Source organism: Arachis hypogaea, chromosome 11 (assembly GCF_003086295.3).
Source record: "Arachis hypogaea cultivar Tifrunner chromosome 11, arahy.Tifrunner.gnm2.J5K5, whole genome shotgun sequence".
Lineage (NCBI taxonomy): Eukaryota > Viridiplantae > Streptophyta > Magnoliopsida > Fabales > Fabaceae > Arachis > Arachis hypogaea.
The window spans coordinates 5,360,787-5,384,463 of NC_092046.1; the positions used below are offsets into that span (position 1 = coordinate 5,360,787).

Consider the following 23,677-nt stretch of genomic DNA (forward strand, 5'->3'; position numbering starts at 1 on the left):
GTCTCTCCCTGATATTGGGTGTATTTCTTAAATTTTTTGAGTGTATTCCTGTAATCGTTTGGTTTATTTCTGTAACCGTTTGGGTGTATTTCTATAATCCTTTGGGTGTATTTCTGTAATCGTTTGGATGTATTTCTGAAGTTCCATTATCTTCGTAACAATTTCAAAGCTTGATTTCAGAAATCATGAAAATCGAAAAAAACAGAAGGAGATCGAAGGGAAAGAAAGAACGTACGAAGGAGATCGAACAAATTTGGCAAGAAACTCGAAAAAGGAAATGAAATCTTTTGAAAAATGGAAGTTATATATTCACGCGTTAATTGATTTGGATTGATTTAAAAGTTTGTTAAAGAGGCCCGTAACATAAGCAGCGCGTTTATGGGTTTCGTTCTCTTTAGACTTGTAAAGCTTGTAAGTACAAAACACTTGTATGTAGAGATTAATTCCGTAAAAAAATATGGAGGGGATAAAATTTGAACTTGGCCTGTAAAACTCTTTGGATGCAATTGCTCAATAAAAAATCGAGCTCCTCCTATGAAAGCTACTTTACCCACATTCTATTGGGTTTGTCATAATATATGAGTAGATCAAATTATTCTTCAGTAAAATAGAGTTTACTGCATCTTTTTTGAACTCTTACATCCATGTAATTAGAACCTGGATCGGTGAATACAATTGGAGGTGGTATTTAATGGATGTGGTGCATTGTAAACGATTACGACAAAGGACAATCTCACTGTAATGTTGGACGAAAAGAATAAATTTAGTTTGAGTAAGAACAACCATCAAATTATTAAAAAGAATAATAATAGAATGACTACATCAAAAAGATATCATACAAAATTATAACTTGTACCTTTTAAAATATCAATTTTGATGAAAAATAAAAAATACATTCTTATTCTACGAAATAATAAAAAAAATAAATTATAAGATTAATACAAAATATTTTTTCTTAAATTTAGACTCATGAATTACAAAAAAAAAATAATGTATATAACTTTTAGGGTAAAAAACGTATATGAGCCAAGGAGAGTTCAAAATTACCTAAATCCGCTAAACAAAATTCTGATACATCATTCTACTAAAGAACAAATTAATGTAATTCGAATCAATACAATTCGAATTAGATTTGTATGTAATTCGAATTGATATAATTCGAATTACTTGAAAGCATTGACAACACGTAATTCGAATCAATATGTCACGAATTATAAACTTAGAGTTCGAATTGTATCAATTCGAATTAGTAGGGAGACGTGCTTTGAAGGGAGTTCGAATCAAGTTGATTCGAATTACTCCCTTTTCGTAACAAATTCTAATAAAAATTTTTAATGAATTTATTTAAATTATAGTACAAAAAAATATTTTATTCTATGCAAAATAATTTTTAAAAAATAGCTTAAAAAATATTTTTTAAATTATTTTGCATACAATAAAATATTTTTTTGTAGTATGATTTAAATAAATTTATTAAAAGATATTCATGAGCTATCAAGAATGGGCAGAAGAGTATTGTATAAAGTTCGAATTGTTCACAGTATAATTTGAATAAGGCTTGGTTTGGTAAAGCTTTTACTTTTTAAGAGTAGCTTATGAAAGCTGTCTTTTAAAAAACGACTTTTTAAAAGCTACAGCACTTGCATTTGGTAAAATCACATTAAAAATAGTTTTTAATAAGCACAAGTACTATAATTGTGTTTGGTAAAACAGCTTTTAAAAATTAAAAAATATAATAAACATATTTATAATGAAGAATAATATTTTTTTTCAAATTTTAGAGACCAATAATTTAAATATTTATTCGATTTACTCTCTATATTAATATAAATAGAGTTATCATTAATCAATAATAAAACTTGTACTGATACGTCTATTACCCATTTATATATATTGACTCACTTATACAAATCACAAAAAATGAGACACATATCTCAAGTAAAATTATATGAAGATTGTGTTAGAATTTGTGAAGGTTAGGTTGAGAAATTAGAAATATATGAGGATTCCAATGGCAATATAATGACAGGAAATATGTGTGGAAAAATAAATAAAATATATTTTTAATTGTTTTGTATGGAATAAAATATTTTCTTTAATTTCTAAATTATTATTGACTATGTAGAGTACTTTATTTAAAATTTGAGTACCTAAGTCATTAGAACATTACAAATTTTTATAGTACTCTTAACATTTTTTAAACCATTTTTTTAAATCGTTTTGCATAGAATAAAATATTTTTTGTAGTATAATTTAAATAAATTTATTAACAAAATTTATTAAAAATATTTATTAGGGTTTAAATATTGTATTTAGAAATTAAAGAAAATATTTTATTCCATAAAAAATAATTAAAAATATATTTTATTTATTTTTCCACACATATTTTCTGTCATTATATTGCCATTGGAATCCTCATATATTTCTAATTTCTCAACCTAACCTTCACAAATTCTAACACAATCTTCATATAATTTTACTTAGATATGTGTCTCATTTTTTGTGAATTGTATAAGTGAGTCAATATATATAAATGGGTAATAGACGTATCAGTACAAGTTTTATTATTGACTAATGATAACTCTATTTATATTAATATAAAGAGTAAATCGAATAAATATTTAAATTATTGGTCTCTAAAATTTGAAAAAAAAATATTATTCTTCGTTATAAATATGTTTATTATATTTTTTTAATTTTTAAAAGTTGTTTTACCAAACACAATTATAGTACTTGTGCTTATTAAAAACTACTTTTAATGTGATTTTACCAAACGCAAGTGCTGTAGCTTTTAAAAAGTCGTCTTTTAAAAGACAGCTTTCATAAGCTACTCTTAAAAAGTAAAAGCTTTACCAAACCAAGCCTTATTCAAATTATACGGTGAACAATTCGAACTTTATACAATACTCTTCTGCCCATTCTTGATAGCTCATGAATATTTTTTAATAAATTTATTTAAATTATACTACAAAAAAATATTTTATTGTATGCAAAATAATTTAAAAATATTTTTTAAGCTATTTTTTTAAAATTATTTTGCATAGAATAAAATATTTTTTGTACTATAATTTAAATAAATTCATTAAAAAAATTTATTAGAATTTGTTACAAAAACGGAGTAATTCGAATCAACTTGATTCGAACTCCCTTCAAAGCACGTCTCCCTACTAATTCGAATTGATATAATTTGAACTCTAAGTTTATAATTCGTGACATATTGATTCGAATTACATACAAATCTAATTCAAATTGTATTGATTCGAATTACATTAATTTATTCTTTGATAGAATGATGTATCAGAATTTTATTTAACGAATTTAGGTAATTTTAAACTTCCCTTGGCTCATATACGTTTTTTACCCTAACTTTTAGTAGCTTAATTATTAGAATGAATATCAAAATTATATATAATTATGTGACACACCACACACGTGCATGAGTATGAATTTCAACAAATCTATTAACAATTTTGATCTTATTTATTTATGGCTAATTATTATGATTGATTAAAAATATAATTAGAATACGTGCATGAGTATGAATTTCAACAAATTTATTGACAATTTTGATATTATTTATTTATGGCTAATTATAATGATTGATTAAAAATATAATTAGAAGGATTCACAACTAATATAATTATTATTCAATAAATACTGATTTTTATATAATTAAAAAAATATTTTTTTAAATAAATTGAAAAAAAAGAGATATATTATGTATTGACACTAAAATATGCTACGTCAGTATTTTTTGCACTAAAATGCTACATTTTGTAGAATGATATAATAATTATATGAATTGAGTCATGTCGAATCTATTTTATTATATAAAACTCGAATTTTTACATTTAATGATGGAGTTGATATGGCATGCTCTTGAGGGGTTTTCGACTTATTTCATTTAATTCTTTAAAGTAAATCAATTATAATTAATTAATTATATCAATTACTTAATTTGATTAGACATTTAAATTTTATAATTTATTATAATTTATATAAATTAATTAATTACAATTAATTATTTGATTTAATTGAAATAAATATCAAATTATTTAGTAAATAATAAATATGACAACAAAATATATGAATTAATTTAACTAATTTATTTTTTTTAATACCATCTATTTATACAAGATTCGAATGTATTTTTTATTCATTTTCTCTCTCTCTCTCTCTTTCTCTCTAATTTATTTCATTTTTATTTCTTTTATCTCTACTTCTACATTTCATTCTTTTTATACTTTTAAAAATTTTTGTCTATTTTAATTGTTTATTATTAAGCGCATACTACTAGTTTCTAATTAATAAAAAAGATGTATCATATTTACGGTATTTTTAAATAATCTTACTATAATTTTATTTTATAATATTCTCTTTTATCATGTGCACTTCAATTCATATATATATATATATATATATATATATATATATATCCACAACTAATATATACATTCTTCATGTATGCATGTGGTTTATGTGTTAATATTTTTATTGATTCTCTTTATTAGTTTTTTTCGTGTGTCATTTTATTACTCTTTATTTTAGTTATATTCATTGATTTCTCCTTATTGATACTCTTTTTATTTAAAATATCGTGACAATTTAGAATGTATGTTGTGACATATGTGATATTCATCAATTTAGTGTATTTTTTGAAACGGCTTATGTTATAATGTGTTTAAGGAGTTAACTTAAAATTATATATGATATATAAAATTATAGTATTATTTTTAATATGCTAAAATATTAGGACGTTATCGTATAGATATTTTTGGATTTGTTTATTAGTTCAACCATATAGGATCTTGAAAATTATGTAATTATGTAATTATTTATTTTTTCATATAATTATTGTATTGGTCATTTATATTAATGAGATTATTTTTATTACTAATATTTATAAATATGTTATTATTTGTATAATTGATTGAATCATCTTATTTGTTTAATTTTAATTTTATTGAATTAATTATTCAAAAGTGACATTGCTATTTCTATTTTTTAAAGAATTTTTCTAATATTATTTAATAATTTTAATAACATAATATATAACAGTTAAAAAAAAAGACAAAACAAAAAATCTTTTAATGTAAAAATAGGACAAAAAGAATAAATTTATTTAATAATTTTTTTAGGATATATATATATTTCTTTTTTATAGATAATTATTGTAAGATATCAAAAATTAAACTCTAACAATAATTATTAAGAATAAATGATCATTATAAAAGTAATGTTAATTTAAATGATATACAAATAAATCATGTCAAGCATAACAACTTAAAAGGATTACTTATAAAAGAATATAGTTTATAATATTTAACCTTTTTACTATTTATTTCAAAAAAATCATAATTACTTAACGATATTTATTTTTTAAATTCACTATTTATACAATTTCACTTTTTTTTACAAAATTCTACTCGTAATGATAATTCTTTTAAAGTGTGTTTGTTTGAGGTGAAAATGGGAGGAAGGAAAAGAAAAGGAAAGAAATTGAAAGGAAAATAGTTATTTTCCCTTGTTTGGTTAAGGGGAGAAATGGGAGAGGAAAGAAAGTGGGATAGAAAAATATTGGTGGGACCCACCAATTTTCTTTCCCTCCAACAATGGAGAGAAAATGGAGAGAAAACTAATTCTCTCTCTCTCTCCTTCCAATATTATCCCTTTACTTTTTTTAATATATTTTATAATATAAGGGTAAAATTGTCTTTTTATACCATTTCTTTCCTTCTTATTTTCCTTTCATCCAAACACATTTAAAGAAAATAAAAATTTATTCAATTTCTTTCCTTTCCTTTCTTTCCTTTCTATTTCTTTCCTCTCTATTTCTTTCCTTCCAACCAAACATAGTCTTAATGATGTTAATGAGTTTGGAAAACTCTAAAATAACATTTGTGATGACTAAACATTATTAATCTAATTAAATGCAAAAATATTAATTCATATATGGTAATGAAAATTATTTTTGCTATGCAGGTTCTGTTTGAGCCGAATACAAAAGGGAATTATTGCAAACTAACCTTTAGCTTTGATGTTAATATGTTTATGTTGGCTGATTTATTTTAAATGGGCCAGTTTGATTTATTACTACAAGCTCAATATGCTTTTAAGAATTAAGCCTTGTTCAAAGTATGGCATCCTATATAGCTGATGTAAATTATGTTTAATTGGGCTAATTTTTATTAACATCAACATTAAGCCCATATTAAACCAAAGATCCAATGCTTGGTCCGAAACCCATCGAAAGAAAGCAAATTGGTTTCATACTTCCAACGGATTCTATTTCTTGTTAAGGGATGGATTTCAAAATTTAATTTGCTAGCATTGGAAATATAAATGAGAGAGAAAAGGTATGATTGACATGATTGATTGGTTTAAAGCAACACGCCACTCAGCAAGGGAAGTAAAAGCAACCTCATTTTAATTAATTTGTTCTATTTCAATTAATTGATTTTCTTCTAACTCCATCTTCTCTCTCATCTTTCTTTCTTCTCTTTCGGTCATTACCCAGCACCCATGGAAGCTACGCATAGCCACCGAAAAGAAGATGGTGCAAGCAACAAGACCATCACAATGATGGCAAGAAAAAGCAAATGAAAAGCATGCTGTGGCTAAGATCTTCTTTCACTTGTGGTAAGATTTTGTGAAGAGATCTTAGCTCCTCCATACCAAAAATGAAAGTGAAGATCTCGGTCAGAGAAGAAGAATCTTGGAAGGATGGCTTGTCTCTGATTTTGCTCAACCATCACAGGAAGTAGCAGCAGTGGCTACCTGATGCTAGAGGTAGAGATTAGAGCAAATTAAGCTATCATCATCATGAAGCATCAAGGGCCAGAAGTTCATCTTGGAGAGCAAGGCAAGGATGAAGGGCTCGGATTGATGAAGATTGATGACCAAGGAAGGACTAGAGGTAATTGCATGTTGGGTTTTGCATGGGTTATCTCTTCTCTCTCTTTGGCCGAACCGGTTCAAGTTGAAGAAGAAGAAGATTGGCTTGGTTTGTTTGGTTTCAACCTTGGAGGCTTCTCCCTATAAGTAAGGGTGAACAGTTAGGGTTGATTCAAGGAGTGAGAGTGCAAAAGCACATGGTTCTCATAGCTCTCTAAGCTGACAGATTTCTTCTCCTTCAATGTTCTCATTTTGTAATTTTTCTGTTTAATTTTGTCATGTCTTGAGTCTCATGGAAAAGGCAAATAGTGAGGTTTGTATGAAAAAGCCATAGAGCGAAAAAAGGCAGAGAGTGCAAAATTAAAAGAAAAAGCCATAGATGTCCTTAGAGTTCCTTTGTACATTTGTGTTGTGTTTCATGATTTTGTGGGAATCCCCTTGTAAGTTGGGTTAGCACTTTACAGTTGAAAGCTTGGCAGTGACCAAGTCAAGTTCAGTTTGGGATTAGATTCTGGACTTGTCCCAGATAGGAAGGGTAGTTCCTAGGGAGAATTGGTGTTTGTAATCAAGGATGATTATAGTGAAATTCCATCATTGTTGTGATGGAGACTGGATGTAGGCTACCTTGCACTTAGCAGCTAAACCAGGATATATCTTGGTGTAATTCTCTCTCTCTTCTACTCCATTTCTGTTTCTGCTGCCCAGGAGACAAAACTGAAAATATCTCGTGCTGACTAACGAGACAAAAAGAAAAGTCTCATGGTTGGGGATGAGACAAAAGAAAAAGTCTCGTGACTAGTTACGAGATAAAAAGACAAAACGTTTCCAGAAATAGTTTCAAAGGCCAGCAAGTATTGTCAAGCAAAAAGGAGGCTAAGATTCAACCCCCTTCTCTTAGCCATTGATTACCATTAGATGTAAATACATATAATTATATTTTTACTTTTTGATATAATCGATATATTATTAATAATTAATAGTAATTAATCCCTCATATTTTTAATTTAAGTATTTTGACGATAGTTTTTATTTATTGATGTTAATGGTTGATTTTTTTGAAAATAAAATGCATTATGATTTTAGGTTATTTCATAATTAACAATAATGCTTGATTATTTGATTTATTTCTTTAAAAATAATTTGCATTATAATTTTAGATTATTTTACAATATATAATTAATGTTTATAATATTAAATTATTCTAAATTTTTTATTTTTTAGAGTTAGTAGTTAATGCTAAATTAAAAAGATTTTATTAAATAGTACAAGTATATATATATATATATATATATATATATATATATAATTGAAGTTAATTTAATTTATTTATTTATTAATATAATTGATTGAAAATATGAATGATACAAGAAAATAATTAGAAAATAGGAGAAGAAATTCTTTTGATTTTGAAGAATTGTCCTCTACCAATCATGATTGCTTCTTGTGTGTGTTCACTTGTTTCATAGAGATTTAACTATCCCACGCACATGATGATGATGAGAAGTTTCTTTTGTTGATCTTCCTAAATGTGTTCCCAATCTTAATCTTCAACTTGAACATTCTGATCCTCATCATCATAACAAATCATGACGACGCTTTCTATTAATAGAATCAATTTTGCTACGTTATTAACATTAATTTTGTCAATTTTTATCAATTCTTATTTATAACTATGTTTAATAAAAAATTTTTGTGAATGTGTCTAATAAAAATATTTTTTTATGGTTGTGTTTAATAAAAGTATTTTTATAGATATATTTTTTAGATATGTCTCTTTATATATATGTTTAAAATATAATAATTAATTATTGTTGACAATAAGTTGGCAGACTATGATGCACGAACATTGACACGGACACGGGACACAACACAACACGGGACACGCTAACACGTGAAATTTAAAATCTTACATGACACGGAGACATGCATACATATAAAATAAAAAGTATTTTTTAAATACATTTTAATAATATTTTGATATTTTATTGTTATTAAAATATAAATTAAAATTTTTAATTATCTTTAATGTCTTATTTTAATTATATCAAGTATTTAAATATTTTTTGTTTTAATAAATAATATATATATATATATATATAAATATATATTATATCTAAATTTATTTTAAAAATATATGTTAAGAATAAGATTGGACACGCTGACACGTGATGGTATTTAGGCGTGTCTAGGCATGTCCGAAGAAGAATTTTTTATTTTTTATTAAGACACAGTTAGACACAATAGACACGCGTGTTGGACGAGTGTCCATGAGTGTCGTGTCCAAAATGTGTCTAATACACAGATACGGTAATTCAGCAAAATATCCGTACTTTATAGTTGGCAGATAATATATTGGTACCCTATATTTTTCCTAATAGGATCTGCTTTGTTTAACTATTTGTAGATTAAGAACTGGGCCCTTCTATACATTTTCTCTTCAGGTCTTCCTTAATCCTTATCCAACTTTGAGTAATAATCATTTACCCACCCATTTTCACGCACAAGATCAATTATGAGGCTACACAATATGCAATACAAAGCTTTAACAGTGTTGTTAAGTAATTAACTAAGCTTTATCAATTAACTCTGCTAAGTATAATGTAGGTCCTAACAAAAGGTCGATAACAAAAAAAAAAAAAAACCCACAATATTATCAAATTATTACAAATCTTTTTATTTGTATTTTTAGATTTTATACTTTTATATTTTAAATTTTTGTATTAAAATTTTTAAATTAACTTTAAAAAAAAATATCTAACAATTGAGAAGACGGAGAACAATAACGCTAATTAAGTAGTAAAAATATTTAAAAAATAGATTAAGATATTAAGGTTCAACAAATGATTCCATAAATTAGTTTTTTATTATTGATTTCTATTACATAAATTAAAAAATAACAAAACTTAACGTTTTTAAACAATTTAAAAGATTAAAATATTAAAATAACTACTATATTTATTTATTAAAATCCAAAATTTAAATTATTTAGTACATAATTAATAATAGTTTAATAAAATTATTTAAATAAAAAATTTTACTATAAAAAACTAAAATTTAAAAATACAAATAAAAAATAACTTTGTAAGAATTTCATTATTTTAATTATTTTATGTGAAGAAAGTTTTATTTATTAAAGTATAAAAAAATGATATTAAGATTAGTAAGATTAAGAAAAATAAAAAATGTAATATTATGAAGAAAAAATAAGAGAAATTTATATAAGAACTAATTTGATCAATTTTTAAAATTTTATAAATGAAAATAATTTTTGTGTATATTTTTAAGGACTAATTTCAGTAATTTGACTTTAAATAAATTTATGACATATCAGATTTTTTTTTTCTAAAAGAAAGAGCTCAACATTCAAAGTGGAGCATACATAGAATAAGATAAAAATGAACAACTACTCAGCTCTTATGTCATCTCCGGCATAGCCATCAACAACATGAGCTAGTTCCACACCATTCCGTAGCACAACGCAACGATTGTGTCGCACACTCTACAACTCCTGCTGTTTTGTTCTGGAAGATTACACCATTCTTCCGTAGCCAAATATTCCATATAACTGAAAAGAACCCAACTAACCAGTACTTGCGTACCTCCTTTCTCATAGGCATGGATCTCCAACTCTCAAAGTGATCTTTCAAGGTGCCAGGGGCTGTCCACACGTGACCAAATTCCATGATTCACACCACACCTGCCAAGAGAACTCACAAGCAACCAACAGGTGATGAACAGTTTCAACTGCTTTTTTACACAACACGCATATATTCTCATTCGGTTCCAGGATTCCCAACCTACTAAGCCAATCCTTTGTATTGACCTGGCCAATCAGAGCAAACCAAGTGAATAACTCAACTCGAGACGGAACTAAACCTCTCCAAATTTCTTTTGTGAATCTGTAACTCAGGATCTCCTCGTCCAGAGTCGCTTTCTGCAAGACCTTCACAAATGAGTTAGTAGTATAAACGCCTTCCTTATCAAATTTCCACACCACTCTGTCTTACACTTCTGCTATTAGTTTGACAGATTGCAAGAAGCAACTAATCCAAGGTTTCTGTTTCCCACTAGCGAAGCTCCCGCCTCCACTGAAAATGCCAAACCCACTCTATCCCATCCCAAAACCCACAATCCCTAATTGGTGATCCTTTTTGGCTTGAAATCAAGAAGAGTCTCGGATAAGAGTCCTTCAGCTTTCCTATTTTGAGCCATGTATCCTCCCAAAATCTGGTGGTCCTGCCATCCCCTACCTCAATAGCAAGGCCATCAATCATTTTCTGTCTTACTTGTTGCTCCTTTATTTGTAGTTGGCATATGTCTCTCCATGGACCCCCTCTCACTGGTAAAGTCTGAGTAGACAACAACTGATTTGGGTTCAGTCTATTGCATGAACACACAATCTTCTTCCACAACGGACAATCCTCCTTTGAGAAGCGCCACCACCATTTAAACAATAAAGTAGTATTACGTACCATTACGTCACCCACTCCCAGCCCTCCTAACTTCTTTGGTGCTTGGATCATCTCCCACTTCACGAGAGCCATGCCAGGTCGTCCGTCCTCCTTCCCCTAGAAGAACCTCCGCTGCAGATAAATGATTCTTCGTGCAACCGCATTTGGCATCTTATACAGACTCAGGTAATAAACTGGTAGACTGTTTATGACAGACTTGATGAGTACCAGTTTTCCAGCTTTACTTAGGACCTTCGCTTTCCATAAGCTGAGCTTCTCTTCCACCTTATCTATTATCGGCTTCCAAGTTTTTACTAACCGCGGATTTGCTCCTAGGCTAATACCAAGATACCTCACCGGTAGGGTTGCCTCCTGGCATCCAAGCAAGTGACACATCCGACTAGTCCACTCCTGGCTGCAATTCACTGGTATCAAGCTAGACTTTTCAAAGTTAATGCTCAGTCCCGACATAACCTCGAAACTCCTCATAAGCCTCTTATAATTTCTCACTGTCTCCTACTCTGGCGGACAGAATAATATTGTGTCATCCACAAATTGTAAGTGCGATAACTCAATATCATCCCTTCCTACCAACAGTGGGGATATTCGACCATTCCTCACTGCCTCACCGATCATTCTGTTGAGCACGTCCACCACCAAGACAAACAAGAACAGCGATAACGGGTCGCCTTGACGAAGTCCCCTCTCCATTTTGAAGGCTTTCGAAGGAGACCCATTAACCAGAATAGAGATGGATGCCGACCTTATACACTCCTTAACCCATGCCCTCCATGTACTGCCGATGCCCATCTTCTCTAAGACAGTATCAACAAAGCACCATTTAACTCTATCATAGGCCTTGTGGAAGTCCAATTTGATAATCGCCGATGCCTTTCTTTGTAGTTTTAGCCAATGCACAGTTTCGCATGCAATTAACGCGCCATCATGTATCTTTCTTCTTTTCACAAAGGCATTCTGGGATTCTCCAACTAACCCTGGCATGACACTTCTCATTCTTCGTGTCAGCAATTTAGAAATAACCTTATAAACACAACCAACCATGATGATTGGTCTAAGGTCTTTTATCTCCTTCGCTCCAACGAATTTCGGTGCCAACGCGATCCATGTGACATTGGAGTCTGCTGGTAGTCTTGCATGCTCAAAGAAGCTCATCACCGCTGTAGTGAATTCCGATCCAATCTCCCCCCAACACCTTTTAATAAAATTAATGTTGTACCCATCCTTCCCTGGTGCTTTCGAAGATTCACAGTCCCATACCGCATCTTTCACTTCCTCTGCTGATGGCATCATCTCTAAGGCTTCAACTTCCTCCCTCTCCAGTCTATTTACTAAACCATATCTAAAGCTCACTGTTGGGGAGGCTTCCTGGTAGTACAGGTGTTTATAGAAGTCTCGAATCGCCACCTTTATTCTTGCCTGATTCCTTATTAATCTCTCATTAATCACCAATGACTCTATTATGTTATTCCTTCTTCTTGCCGAAGCAATATTGTGAAAATATTTAGTATTCCTATCCATCTCTTCAGCATGCCGGGCCCTCGACATTTGCTTCCAGTGGACATCCTGTCTCACATACCACTTCTCACAGCATCTCGCTAACGTCCTTCTTCTTGACTCCACTTTACCATCATACGAACCACTACTCACCATATCATCCACCTTCTTTATCTCTTCTTCAAACTTCCTTATCCTCTTAGCTATATTCCCAAAGTGCTGCTTGTGCCATCTCCGAACTGGAACTGACAGCGCTTTCATCTTGTCTAGGAATTGTATATCACCTAACTCCCTCCACTCTTCCTTCACCATCCTTAGAAAGCCTTCATGCGTGAACCACGAGTCCAGGCTCCTAAAAGGTCTTGGGCCATCAAACGTTCTGCTCTCTTCCATAATCAACGGGCAGTGATATGATAATCCTCTTGGACCTCCCCTTAGTCGTGTCCCCGGGTACATCTCTAACCACCCCAAGGTAACAAGGCTCCTGTTTATTCGACTGCACGAGCTCCCCCTAAACCATGTATACCCCCGATAATTCAGCGGCAAGTCAACCAACTCCATATCATTTATCCAAGATCTAAAGTCCTCCACAGACGCTGATAGGGTAGTCGCTTCTTTCCTTTCTTCCAAATGCATAATTTCATTGAAATCACCCAAAAAACAGAATGGCACCTGACACAACCCTGCAATATAGCTCAAATTTTCCCACACTACTATCTTCTCTGATCTCACATGTGGTCCATATACCAGACAAATAGCACACTGAAAAATATCTTTTATCACAACCCCTTCTGCACACAACCATCTATCTCCTTTAGAGCAATTAGTCAATTTGAATACTGTTTCATCCCATATTAGCAATAAACCTCCTGAAGCCCCAACTGAACTTACAAACTCCCAACTAGCTCCATCTCTACCCTAAATACGCATAACATCAAACTTAGTCACCAGCTCCTTTTTTGTCTCTATCAACCCTAACATTTCTAATCTAAACTTATTTTTGAGATTCTTCAACATATTGAATTTTTCAGCACCACCTAAACCTCTAATATTCCAAGAGCTTATAATCATTTAACATTAATAGCACACACCTGGTTGCGAGATTTTGGCCGACTTCTTCGTATTTTCTCTTTTTTCTTTGCCTGTCGCCGCTTTAGGGCCATTGCCTCATTTTGCTTCTGCAGGATTACCATGATATCCTCCTCATCACTACACTGGGCACCGAATTCGACAGCTAATTTTCAAGCTTCTTTGTTCTCTGCCATCTCTTCTTCCCAGCTCCACCTTAGTTCCTCCCTGTGAGTCTCGTTTTCATCCTCCAAGCTAGCCTCAACCTCTGAACCTCGTCTGTACGGCTCTCATAAGCCTTCTCTTGGCCTCTGTCGTAATCCCATGTCCCATCTCCCATCAATCCATTCATATCTTGGCTTCTGCATCCTGCCCCCAACCTGAAAATGTCGATCCTTTGTCTGTGCAATACGGTGTATTACAGCAGTAGCCCCCGCTCCATGACCATGATCTACTATATCTGCTGCCACCTCCATCTTCGCATTTTGAGCCCTTCCCTCAACCTCTTTGTTAAGGACCGTTCCACTTCTCCCATGGCCAGGATCGTTTTCCCGAGTCGTGACGCCTGCCCCCATCATCTTCCTTCCAACAAAACCCCCAACCATTGTCTCCCGTGTGGTCTCCTCACGCCCGCCGTAAACCGTGGATTTTATCCTCTCACCATCCTTCACCTTATCCATCCAGTCAGGCTCATCGCGCACAGCTTCTTCAAATTGGTACCGTCCCTCCGGTCGAGGAGCTTCAGCCGCCACAACCGCGCAACACCGCCCGCTTCCTTTTGCATCAGCCCGCGTTACATCTCCTGCGCCGCTTTGTCTTGAGATTGCCAATAGTGGACTGCCCTCAGCCCCTGCTTGCAACCCTTTCCGGGTCATGGACACAAGTTCAGAACCAAACCGGCTAGAGATCCAAGGGGATCCACCCTGCTCAAGGCCCAAATCCAACTCTCTAGACTGGGCCATCTTACCTTTCTTATTGGGCTTTGTTGCTCCCAGCCCAATATTTTTACTTGTAGCCTCATCAATTTTGTTACCACAATGCTCCCCGTACTCACATGTTACCGTTTTGTCCGAGTCAATATCCTCATGATTCTCTAACGATCCCTGAGGATCTTCCTTTTCATTAAATGCCTGATAATTAGCCACACTATAATGTGAATTCAAATTCTGATTGTTCCATTCATTCAAATATACGAGTGATTCTACAAAATTACCCTTGTCAAATTCATCATTCCTGCACCTCACTGGCATGAGCTCAGCCGCCAGATCCCGGTCACCAAGTAGCCTTCCGCCACCATAATTCATCCCTTTGCCATTTTCCTCATGTTCCGTCTCTTCAGCATGTACTGCTTGTCCGTCCCCTAACTCCTGGTAGCTCTCCCGGAAACACTCCTCCCGGTATACCTCTCCTCCCACTTCTCTTACGAGGACATCAAATTCGCTTGTACCTATTGTAATGTGAACCCAGTTGTTAATCATATCAAAAGCACACGTATCAATCAGAACTTGACCCATGCTGAATGAACTACACGACTCCGTTAAGTTATCAATCTTAACCACCTCTCCCCATTGCTCTCCTATCCTGCGAAAGGAGTCTCGTGACCATGCATGCAATGGAACTCCATAACATTCCAACCAAACTCTTCTAGACTCACTTTTTTCCGTCTCATGCCATCTCCATACCATATGAAAAAGCCTTAATAAATCATTCATTCAAAAAGTATATGCTTCTTCAGCGCTCAGCACAGTGTCAAAGGTTATCATAGCTTTGTAAGCTCCCAGTTTCCTTACTTGTGTTTCTCCCGGCCATTCCCTGAGAATCTTTTTTTGGAGGGCGTTGAACTTGATCGCCTTCTTCGTACCACCGACGAGACTTCTTTGTAATCAGACAACGTTCTCATCCGATATCGGAACTTCTATTTTCTTCGACCTACTGTTGTATTGTGATTCCTTGTTAAGTGAACCACTCGGCTTCGTTGCCTCTCTTACCTCAGCTGCTCTTACAATTGTATTCGTTGGATCACTTCTTCCTGCGCCGTGTCTTGCAGTTTCAGTAACCTCCTTGCCGTTCTTGTTCTTGCCATTCCTAAATTGCATTACACCTTCCTTTCTATATTTCGCTTCTCCTACAAATAGTCTTTTGCCTCTTAGAACCCACCTGTTCATATCCGTAAAGCCTTCAATGCTCCTCCTTTTGTTGTATACCGTATGAAAGCAAATAGGTAGATTCTGCCATTTTTAGTCTTTCGCGACAGATATATATCGATGATTCTGCCTGTCCATTTGAACATGTTGAAGAGCTCCCGCTTTGAGATATCTTCCGGTAGATTGTCGACAAAAACCGAGAAGGAATCAAGTTCTAACCGTTGAAACTCTTCTTTATTCAAAACTCTAGGATCTTTGTCTGTAGAATTTTTTTCCTCTCTCTCTCTCTCTCTCTCTCTCTCTCTCTCTCTCTCTCTCTCTCTCTCTCTCTCTCTCTCTCTCTCTCTCTCTCTCTCTCTCTCTCTCTCTCTCTCTCTCTCTCTCTCTCTCTCTCTCTCTCTCTCTCTCTCTCTCTCTCTCTCTCTCTCTCTCTCTCTCTCTCTCTCTCTCTCTCTCTGAGATTACACATGACATACCTAAGTGTCACTAATATAACACATTAAATAATAATCTTGTAACATGTGACATTAATATGTCATGACATGACACTTAACGTGATATGTTATTATTTAACTGATGAAAATTAAATTGATTTACGTTCTATCTTTTAAAAATTAGTATGACTAATTTAATTTTTTGGAGACCAATTTAAAGATTAGGTAGTTTTTTAGGGACAAATTTAAATATTAACTTTTATTACATATTTATATAAATATATGTTATTTAATTTATTTTTAATATGTATTTTATATGAGAAAATATAAAAAAATAATGATAATTGTAAACAATGTGAATAATAGATTAAAAAAAAGATAAAATTAAAATGAAAAATCAGATCATTAATTAATTATTTAATTTTTAATTTTAAAATTTAAAAAATTAGGATTAACATTTAACCGCATTAATACTACACACCATAACCTTCGATACACGCACAAAACTCGTCATCATCATTCTTCGGTCCTCACCTCGCGCTGCTGCACCTCCTGGCCAGCCGCGGCCCCCTACCGCCGACACCGACAAAGCCTCCTGCTGTAAAGTTTAAGATGGTCTTTTTAGTAGGTATAAGGATGGTTACCTACCACCGTTGTAATGTTTAGAATAAACATTTTAGTAAGTATGCAAATGGTTAATTTATTAAAAATGTAGATGATTATTTTTATCCTTTAGTGTATGATTATTTTTACTAGAGGGTGAGCCATGTCAATGACTGTGTGTGACAAGTCAAGCGCGATGAGGAGTCCGATCCGACGACGCCGTTGAATATCCTTGTTGACGAACCATTGACAGTGAGGAGAATCTGGCGGCGACGGGCCCATAACAATGCCGTGAGGAGGAGATGCGATGCCGTTGGGGGGTTCTGGCCGAACCAGCGACAAATGACAAAGCTTGGTCGCGAGATTGGTGTCGGACGGGGTGGAGAGCAACGTCCGGTTGGGGATGGTTAGCGAAGCAGCGACCGCGTCCACGAGCTCAGCAGCGAGGAGGATTTCGGTATGAAAAAAAAGCGATGCCGCACCTGGACTGGTGATAATAGCGTCCGATGATGAGGAGAGAACAACGATGTGAGGGCTACTTGGGGTAGGAGACCGCGCTGGTAGTGTTTTGAGAGAGGGAGAAGATGGTTAAAATTTTAAAATGGGGGATAATTTTTTTTTTTTTGTTATTTGAGTTGTGAATTTTTCTTTTAGTGAGCCAAGAAATTAATCTATTATTTATATTGTTTAAATTTTTCATTATCGTCTATCTAACAGATATTTTATATATACTTAACAGGAGAAAAATAATCTCACAATATTAAAATAATATCTGTTGAGTCACCAAAAAAAAAAAAAAAAAAAATCTGTTGAGGAAAATTTTATTAAAATCAAAATCCCAAATATAATGGAATTTTTACATCTTATTTTAAACGATAGGATCTTCAACTAAACTTTCTTTTTCATATATATAAAATATATAATTGCATGTATTGTAAAGATCAGACTTGTTTCATTGCTGGTGGATGGCAATTGCAACCGCAACCTCCATCAATGCATTCCTTTGTGCAGGGCCTTGGAAATCGGGGACAAAACAAATATTGGCAATCTCGATCCCTCACACATGAATTACTTCTCTCAACCATGCCTGACAAGATTAAGATTTTAGTTACAAACAAATCATAATACATACAAATAAATTACATTCTTATAGTATAATTTGTAACATATGCTACCTTTGAAAATAAAGCGCATGTTATATATATATACTAATACTTAATTTAGTAAAATTTTTATTTTCTAAAAATAATTTATAAAATTAATTTTTAAAAGATAATTTTTTAAAAGTTATAGTATCTATGTTTGATAAATTAGATTAAAAATAATCTTTAATAAACAAAAATAATAAAAAAGTATATATATTTGGTAAAATAATTTTTAAATTTAAAAATATTATAATAGATATTAATATAAGAATTAAATTTTGATATTAGTTAATGTATGAAATTATATTAAATTCTTTAATTTTGATAAGCACAACTGGTCTTTAAAATTTTTTACTTTAAGTACTTCTAAAAGTATTCTATATTTTAAAAAATGCGAGGACAAATACAAAATGAGGAGTTTGATAAGTACCTTTTTAAAAAATTTTCACTAAACCAAATCAAAATCAATTTCTAAAAAATTTTTAGTCAAATATTTTAGTGTTTAACAAATTATAATTGCCAAATCATTCTTCAAATTTTTATTTCGTTAGATAAATAATCAAAGTTCATATCAAATTGTTCATTTATATAGAGACAAATATAAGAATTTTAAATTTTTTTAAAACTGTTATATTTTAATAAATAACGATAAAGACTAATAATCTATTTAACATTTTACTAAAATTTGAAACAAAGTTAATATATTTAACAAAATAAAAAAAATTAAAAACTCATTTAACAATTAAAATTTGTTAAAAATCGAATTGTCTGACTAAAAATTATTCGGACATTGAGTAGTAATATTACTCTATATTATAAATGATACTTATTTTTAGCGGAGGAACTAATAGAAAAATAGTGTGAAAAAAAAAGTTTTTCAGCCCTGCCGAACTATTAATTAATATCAATTTTTGAAGCAATATGTATAATATTTTAATTTCAAGCATAAATCAGAGAGACACATAGAAACACTGAAGAAAGAAAGAAAGCAAGCAAGCGAAAGAGAGAGTGTGAGAGTGTACCAGATTCCCCAGATTCAGAGACTACGATAAATAAGAGAAGCAAGTAAGGAAGTAACAAGGAAGCTTTTGCCATTTTGAAAGTAATTTTGAGAAGTTTTTGTTTTAATTTGCCTATGGCATGGTAGAATGAATATAAAGCTTGAGTGCATATGTTTATAAGGAAAACTGCATTGATTTTCATTACAGCAAATGATGCTATATCGTGGAAGGCATAGTCATTAATTATTTTTCTTTGTGGTGGATTAATTAATGAGTAATGTTATATATTTAAGTTTTTTTTATGAATAAAGTTGAATCAAGTTAAATAATAAAGTTTAGAATAATATTATTTATAATTAATTTTTATTAATATTAAATTAACTTGATTACATCTTAAGGAGATTATTTCGATAAAGATATTGAAAATATCTTTTTTTAAAACGTTTATATGTGTTATGATATTATTGGATATCTTTGTTAAATCGGCTAATAATTTATTTTTTAATAAACTATAATAAAATCGGTTTATTATAGCAACAATAATAAACTCAGTTGTCCGCACTATAATTATTAGACCCGATTTGATTCGACCAATTTACACAATCTAAAGCGAATCATGTTTAAATTTTTTGATAAAAAAACAAATATATTCCTAATTTTGTTTTAGAAAAAAAAAACTATGATCAAGTGGGTTATGTAAATTGATCGGTTTGACTTGATCTGATAACAATTAGATTTATTGTTGTTGTTATAAAAAAATTGGGTTTATTCTATTTTTTTTAAAAAAATTAAAAATAATCAATTCATTAATACGTCTAATAATAGTACGACATATAAGTGTCTTTACAAAAAGACGTTTTATACGTCTTTATAAGAGCATCCTCTGTATCTTAATTCCCAGACATTTGATACGTTATCCAAATGACCGTACTTAAAAATTAATTTTTAATTTCGTAATTAATTTTTGAAAAAATTACACTCCTCTCTCCTCTATTTTATAAATATACATTCTCCTCTCTTCTAATTTTTAAAAAACTCCTCTTTAATCCATTTAAATTTTTTTTTGTTAACTAATATTAACTTTATCCATTTTTTAAGAAAAAATAAATTATTTTTTAAAAAAATACCCATTAGTAAAAATTTTATTTTTTATCATTAAATTTTGCTTACCAAAATATCATTTAATAAATTATTTTTTTATTGATTAAATTGTATTTTTTAAAAAAATTTAATAATTATATCATTTTTTTCTAAAATACCCTTCAATAATTTTTTAATTATTAAATTATAATTTTACCAAAATTTTTGTTAACAATTTTTTTATATTTTAATATTAATTTTTCTCTATATATATATATATATTATTTTAATATTAAATAAAAAATTTTAGTAAGATTATTTTTTAATATCAATATATATTAATTGTTATATATATTAACAGTGGTAAGATTTTTTTATTTAATATTAAAATAATATATATTGATATCAAAAAATTAATAGTAAAATATAAAAATAATTGTTAACAAAAATTTTAGTAAAATCACCATTTAATAATTAAAAAATTATTGAAAGGTAGGTATCTTAGAAAAAATAATTTAATTATTAATTTTTTAAAAAGTATTTTAATAAAAATACAATTTAATCAATAAAAAAATAATTTATTAAAAGGGTATTTTGGTAAGTAAAATTTAATGATAAAAAATAAAATTTTTGTTAATGGGTATTTTTTAAAAAAAAATATTTTTTTTTCTTAAAAAATAAATAAAGTTAATATTAGTTAACACAAAAAATTTAAAATAGATTAAAGATGAGATTTTTTAAAAGTTAGAATAGAGAAAAATATACATTTATAAAATAGAAGATAATAGAATATTATTTTAACATCTCACAGAAAAGAAAAGTAGAATTTTCTCTTAATTTTTTTATAAGAGACATTTAGCCTTATTTAAATAGATATTACATGCAACCGACTTTTATGAAAAGAATCAAACATAAGATACACTTATCCTCATTTAGATAGATATATTTGGAAAACATTAAAAATGTAATCAACTAGATATTTTATTTTAGATAATGTCTAATTTATTCTTTGACATTTTAAGCATTTTTCAAAATAGTCTATAACACTAAGAAATTATCAAATGATTCCGGAATTTATTAATTTTTTAATTCAACTGCTATGATCAGAATATTAATAGTTATGATGTATAAATACTGACACGAACATAAGATATAATAGAACATAATACAAATACGCAGAAACACAATTTTAAAAATCTTACAAGACATATATTTAAAATATAAAATATTTTTTAAATAAATTATAATGATATTTTGTTAATTTATTAATATTAAAATATAAATTAATTTTTATTTATTTTTAATATTTTTTATTATATAAAATATTTAAAATATTTTTTATTTTAATAATTAATAATATATATTATTTTTAAATTTATTTTAAGAATATATGTTAAAAATAAAATTAAACTCGTTCATATATAATAATATTAAATGTATCCAAATGTATTTAAAAAAATTTTTTATTTTTTATTAGGATACGAGTAGACACAAAAGACACCCATATCTCTTTTTCATCTCACCTCTTTTAAATCATTTGAGTTAGTCTTGGAAACATAAAAATATTAATGTAGAAAAGGTTACTGGAAATGCTCAACCTCAAAACATGTCTTGCATAGAACATGTGTAAATGTGTAATGTATAAGGCTATAAGCATTGAAGACTCATAATTGACTAATAACGCGGATTTTTTATTTTAATAAATAAATTAATTATAATAATTATCGAAATAAATAATTTAAAAAATATTTATTAAAATAAATATTTTTTTATTTTGTGTACAGTATAAATGAAATATGGAAAATTTTTTAATTTTTATATATTTTGTTTATAATGTAAACGAGATATATGTATTTATAAATAATTAAATATTATTTTTAAAAATAATAAAAAATATTAATGATTTAAATTGAATCAAACTCTTACCAATGGAATATTTCAAATAATAAAAAAGATAGACAATTTTAAATAATAAGGAAAATAAATAGTCCATTTTAAATAATAGAGAAGATAGACTGTGCATTTAAAATAAACACATTAATATGTTTACTTTTCTAACCGTTAAAATAAATGAAAACATACATCAGTGCACGGTTAAATTGTCCACTATTAATAACATGGTTATCTTTTTTTTTAACTACCTATTATTAATATTATTGCTTCTTTCATTCACTTACTTTCATCTTTTGACAATTTTTTTATGAGATAAGTCTTAAAGTGGTCTCTAAAGTTGCACTTGAGTCTCATAGTAGTCCTTTAACTTAAAAGTTACCCATATTCATCCCTGAAGTTGCACTCTGGGACTCAGATTCGTTTTTCCGACACATTCCGTCCATCTGGCACCACCGGAAAGTTGATTTGGACTTCTCCGTGACACGTTGGCCAGATAACGGCTAGCTGACGTGGATTAGTAAACTTTTATGGTGCAATTTAGTCCCTAAATCAAAATTAAAAATTTTAATCCCCAAATTTAATCATCGTTCTCTTCTCTATAGTGATCCCTCTTTTCTCTACAGCCATAAATCTTCATATCCCAAATTCACAAGATTTTTTTTTGTTTATTTTTAGTTGAAGTATCTTATAACAATAAGAACAATTAGAGTCTTCTTAACAACTATTATTTGAACAAATTTAACTGTTTTTATCCTTTTTTTCTGTACGAAAGATGATGAGATTATAACATAAAAAAAGTTATGTGATATATATAATTAAAGAAATAATGCAAAGTTTAGTTTCTAAAATCAAATCGTGAACGTTCATAAAAATTTGTTGACTTTTAAAAATGATTAAATTGATTCCTAAATTCATAAATTGTGAATCTCATCTCTAATGCTAATATAAAATATTAAAATATCAGCATAACATTTGCAAATAAAAATATGATATGATTAATATTTTAATATGATCAAATTAGTGTCTTAAATTAGTTAATTATATTTATTTTGCTTAATTAGTTTTTTATTAATTAGAGACTAAAATAATAAATATTAAATTAGGTAAATTTTTGCTATTTTTTTGTTTTTCTAATGTTATCCTTAATTAATTTGAAATACCTATTTAGTTATAATAAAATTTTAGATACGTCATTTTAATGGAGATGTCATACGATTTGAAATGCCATAATATAACACTTTATATTAATACTATGTGAATGACAGTTAAATTATGATGATGCATGATTATTTTGGAACAGGATTCGAAAGAAAATGTAATGTAGTATATAATAATAACAATGTAACTTTTTAATTCCGTAAATATAAGAGATAGATTTTTGTAAAATCATATAAAAATACAAAATTGAATTTTGTAAAACATTTTAATTAAACTAGAGTTGAATGAGTG

At 29.6% G+C, this 23,677-nt stretch overlaps 1 long non-coding RNA gene across 1 annotated transcript; it reads right to left on the reverse strand.

The window, feature by feature from the left end:
- Positions 1-17,904: 17,904 nt before the first annotated feature.
- Positions 17,905-19,408, reverse strand: LOC112723757 (uncharacterized). Its single transcript, XR_003163154.3, has 2 exons — positions 19,277-19,408; positions 17,905-18,196 (listed from the first exon to the last, which is right to left on the reverse strand). It is a non-coding gene; the product is annotated as an uncharacterized lncRNA (long non-coding RNA).
- Positions 19,409-23,677: the final 4,269 nt, after the last annotated feature.